The following is a 5,523-nucleotide window of genomic DNA, read 5'->3' as shown; positions in this document are numbered from 1 at the left end:
TAAAATTATTTGGAAATTAATTTTGAGAGACGCATGCGAATCGTCAGTCACCCGAAGCCTGAGTTCGCGAGCAGGAGGAGGGTGGCCCTTCGCGAGGCTAAGCGGTTGAATTTCTCATCGACTGCAGCAGTAAGCATCAAGCTGGCGGTGCGTCGCCAACGGCGTGTCTGCTGTAAGCTGGAGCTCAAGCAGACAGAAACACAACAACACAACTCAGTAATCCGAACTTGGACATATCAGGTATTATTTAAGCAAGTATATAATAATAACAAACGTGCCTAGTGTATGGTTAGCAAAGTACATTTTAATTAATAAGCCTGGACGCTCTGTTGTTTGATCCTTTTCCCTCCCCTTTATTGTAACAAGACGTTTGCTTTGTTGTGAGCGAGGTTATAATACCTTTTTTGTTATTTTTAGGAAATGCTTGCAGAGACTGAAGGACAAAGTTATGCATGTCCTTCTGTTGGACTATTACGAACGCCCGAGTCTGAAGTCACCGGCGAAGATGTGAAGCCTAGAGTTGGTCATAAAGACTGCGGTTTTTTCATTCATGTCCTGTCTGGCCTGCCTGTCTTTGACTTTGATGCCAGTAAACTTGAACTATACTTTTCTGGCTACGAGGCTTACAAGGAATTAAAGAAATGTGTTCCTGACTGCAGCCTTATGCAGAGTGGAACAGTTACTTCACATGTCTGTACCAGCAGTAGATGTTATTTTGTTGTGGAACTCCACTCACCAGTTAATTGTCATGCTCGCTCAATCGAGCCAACTGAAGTATTTGATTCAGTTGAGAAAATAATCTGGTAAGTTGGTTGTGGAATATCTTCAAAGTTCCGTCTGTGTTTAAAAACTTTGTAGTGGTCTGCTGATTTAACTTCCTTGACCAAACAGGTTTACCGTCTCCCAATCTGATGCAACGTTTATCAACACTCTGGTTAGAGACAAACTGAGATACCTAATTCAACCAGTGAGGTTTCATAGAGGTGTTGGTAAATACAGTTCAAGTTATACTGATGCATCATTTCATCAACAGGAAACGGTTTGTGTGAATGTGGTATGTGTCTTATTTTTTAAGTACTAATGTTCAATGCACTTGTTTAATAGTACTCCACAAATCATTTTACCAGATTTCTGCTGATGGTGGAGAACTCAAAGGTATGCTTCCTGGAATTGGTGCTCAATCTGTTAGCACTGTATGTAATGCTTTGAAGGTATCGCAAGACGTAAGGCTTGGCATCACTTCAAGAAATGGGTATGTTTGAATGGTCTTAAAGAAAAAATATGTTTGCAAAGTATTCTGCAAGCAGCAATTTTTAATTATTCGATTCTCATGCAGGAATGCAGAGGAACTCATAGGTAGGCTTGCACGTGAACTGCTTAGCATCTATGATGTAGATGCACAAGATAATCATCAGTCTTGGGTCGATGCTCCACCTCCAGAAGCACAAGTGCTTGGAGTTTACGATATTTGTTCCAACAGCAGACTTACTTCCCAGGGTTTTAAACTGCAAAGCATTGTACTGGTAAAATCCTTCAATTGTTAAACTGTAGATGTAAGGGTGATTGCCAAACCTGACCCATTTTTTTATCCCAAGTTGATGACAATTGTTTAGATGAAATCAAGCCACACATTCATGCAAAAAGTGAGAAGAAAGAAGTTAATGTGGATTTTTCTCCCTTCATAAAATCTGTTGAGTGTGAGAAGAATAAAAAATAGATGTTACCGAACAAGGAGAAGAATGAGGATTCGAAACCCATGCCAAGAATATCAGTAGAGAGACGCCTTCTCCTGGAATGTCCGTTGTGTGGCATGCCATTCAGATCATGTAAAAATCGATATCAGACCTTGGTGAGTCACATCAAGCGGAGGCACGGTGATTGCCAGAAACGACTTCTGAAAATAGTCCACATGAAGTATGTAGTGGATTCCTAGGTTGCGATGGCTAAAAGCACCAGCCAAGGAAGTCTTTTTTGTTTTACCCTTTATTTATTTAAATGAACTTTCTCAGAGTAAACTTTGCCTTGAAATGATGTACAGCAGGCTGCATGAATTGTAATTAATGACTCCATTTGAAGGTGGGGAGCTATTTTTTTAATTGTTGAAGCATTTGCTTATGTTTTTATTATCAATTATACATGTATCATGTACACATCTGCTCCCTATCATGTTTAGTGTTGATTTGTGTAGACCCAATAGTTTCAATATTGCTGATAAATGTCCCAGTTTTGATAGGTCAGGTGACGTTGTTAAAGATGTGTTTGCCGTCTTACTTTACTGTTCAGGGACTGGAGGCTGTGGTCTTCTCTCCCTCCTATGAAACAAAGCTTACTTACCAGTAACATATGTGCAATTATAAAAGTAAACTGGAAGTGGTCTTTCCTGTATTCATTGTTCCAACTTATTGGTGTGGTAAATATGTATGTATGTAATGATGCTGTATTTAATTTTGATTGTTGATCATAACAAATCATATTGCTTTTAGAAAAGTTATGAATTGGAAAACGTACCGTAAATTATTCATTGATAAAGAGCTCAGGTCAAACGTATAACTTAATTGCAAAGGGTTACAGTAGAACTTTCATGTCTTTTTATAATGTAACTTAAATAGAAAGCTTTTTCTAAGCAGAAGGCTGGGCTAAAAAATGTACTAAGTACTAAGTGATTGAACAGTGTGTTGTGACTGCCTGATTCAAATGCAAAATGAATGCTTTAAGCATGTATCGAAATTGCCCAATAAACATTGAAAACAAAAATGCAAGCACTCTCTTCATTCTGTGCCCGGTTCTCTATAGTTATTGTGGTCCTTTAAATAAAGATGGCATTAAGTGTAGCACATTCATAGTGCCTTGATTTGTCCCCACTGCCCCACTGGTGCTTACTGCAAAATGTACTAGTCGAAGGTACTTGTCACACATACTAGTCTTGCTCTCATCCCTTCCGCCCTCACAGTTCTTTATGAAATGCATATGACCATAACATGCATGTGGAGTGAATGAGGATTAAGGTAGCAACAATAGGGAAAAATGTGATTTTAAAAGTCTATTATAATTGGTTCCATTTTGGCATAGCTTCAAAATTAAACAAATGTAACAAGAGAGATGGTTGGAAACTCAGAAATCTTGGGTATGGAGCCAAGGTAATAATTACAAAGTGCGTAAAGATTTTCTTAAAAAACAAACTCACATTCAAACTTAGTCATTAAAATAAAATGTCTAAAATATTGGAATTGAATAATGTTACAATAATAATAATAAGCAGAAAATAACCAATGTCTCATGACCATAAGACAAACAAACAAAAGGGCAGGCCCTCTATTCACTTATAAACCTTATTGAACACATTTTGCATCCTGTGGGATGCTTTATGAAGAAATTCCAATCTAGTGATATCTCCATTCCTGTAATCCATAGTGAGGCGCTTGATGCTTGCGTCATTCCTAAGGGCAGAAATCTTCCTATTCTTTCCTGGTTTTGAGTGATTGACCTTCAGTATGTTGTAATCAACGGTGTACTTACAAGGTAGATGTACGCCAGACCACGTCTCGCGTAACAGGCTTCGCGATACCTCACGAAACACTGTTACGCTGCGACGCGCCTGGCATACATCTACCTTGGCCTGCGGCGCTGACACCCGAGTCGGGTCAAGGCGGAAGGCCTGCAACATCTGACCGATGGTGACGACGTGGGCGTCAAGCGAAACACTTGTCTGAAGGCGCGAGCGATGCAGGCCTTCCCTGGCACGGCTCGGAAACTACCTGACGTGAGGTCCACGGCGGCGCCGAAGACGACGAGGTGGGTGAGGTGATCGTGCAACAGCCAAATATCCAACATCACGGCCATTCTTCTGCATTTCAGCTTTACCGGAATGCTTTATAGATGATGCTACGGTAATAAGTCGACTGCGCGTGTTAGGCGAAAGGCCAAAGGGCCACGGCTTTTCGTCTGGTTGAACTTCAGACATATTTGAGATACAATCACGATCGCGGTTCAACGCAGCACTTGCTTTCTACTTTTCAATAATTATATCCATTGTAACATCTCATGAGCGTCAAGATGTCCTGGGTACAAGTATTTCATTGATGTTTCTTTTTTTGTAGCATCCTACCCTGCTGGTGCTGCGGTGACATAGGTAGGTTCAGTCCTCTTGCAGTTCTGCGCGATGACTCCAGCTGACCGGATGTTGTAGACTGCTGTACGAAGTAGGAGCGAGGAACGATCACCTTCGTTTCCTCGCTACACAATACGGAGAGCACGAGATCAGCAATTGCAGCTTGAAAACCCTTGCATCATGTAAACTGCCCTCTTCACCAACGTGCAAATCTCTGACCAGAAAGGCGTGGTCTCACACTGCTTGGGCCTTGATGAAAAATCGGCGATGGTGGTCTCTGAATGCAGCAGACTAGGGATTTGGAAATCTTGAAATGTTTCCTATCGATAATGCCAATTACACCAGGGAGTTCAAAATAACCCCTGCATGTGGGTCTTCCTCTGATACCGCTGTTCTCTTGTGGGCCACTCGATGTACTGGGGAGCCATTTCTCTGAGAGCTGTGATGCTCTTCAGATAAAATCGGTGGACATCTGATTTGTATGAATCAAATCTGAGCGCGACACTACGGAAGGAATCTGCGTTTGTTGTTGCAAAAGTCCACAGAATCATGAGCGGCTGATGCGCAGAGGGACGCCCATCAGGAAGCTCCAAAATAACATTCACACCTTGAAAGTGTTTTGTAATTTCTTCAGAGAGAATCTGAATCAAGTACGTTCACAATAAAAATACGAATACTAATAACTAGCTATATGTACGCCAGACCACGTCTCGCGTGACAGGCTTCGCGATATCTCACGAAACACTGTTACGCTGCGACGCGCCTGGTGCACATATCGCTAAGCCTGCGGCGCTGACATCCGAGACGAGTGAATAGGAGTGCATACACAATTTTTAAACGGACCCGTTTCTGCCAGACAGTTGGGGGGAGGTGGGAGGGCGTCATGGTTTAACACCACCCGTTGAGCAGCTCGCCACACCCACGCCCGGGTACCATGCAGCAATAGACACCTTGCAATCAGAGTAGTCAGCCCCGCGCGCGCGCGCTGCCCAGCACTCATGCCAAAAATTGTGTTCGATTATAAAAGTTATGATGAATAGGCTATTTCAAAAAAATATCACTGAAAAAGACACATCAAGAACAATGCAGCGAGCAGGCATGATAAATGCCTGCATGGCGTCCAAAAGCAGATTGTCCGAGTGAGAGGGCGCTATGACGCGGCGCAAACTTGGATATTCAAAAATATTGCTCTCAACTATAAAATAGAAAATGTTACATTTCATTATTTCACAGTCTGACTTGCCATTTTTGGATTTCAATGCGGGTAAACCGGGTGACTACAGCACCCCGTTGAAGGAAGAGCAAGCCGCTGCACCTGCTCGGGCTCATCCTCCCCCCCATATGGCTCCCCTGGATCCCACCATGGGGAGAACATCTACAGCCCCGCAGCGCCCGGGAAAGGCCAACCCTGATGG

This window comes from Frankliniella occidentalis, unplaced genomic scaffold (assembly GCF_000697945.3).
Source record: "Frankliniella occidentalis isolate FOCC.00 unplaced genomic scaffold, Focc_3.1 Scaffold55, whole genome shotgun sequence".
Classification (NCBI taxonomy): Eukaryota; Metazoa; Arthropoda; class Insecta; order Thysanoptera; family Thripidae; genus Frankliniella; species Frankliniella occidentalis.
This window is presented reverse-complemented; position numbering follows the sequence as displayed.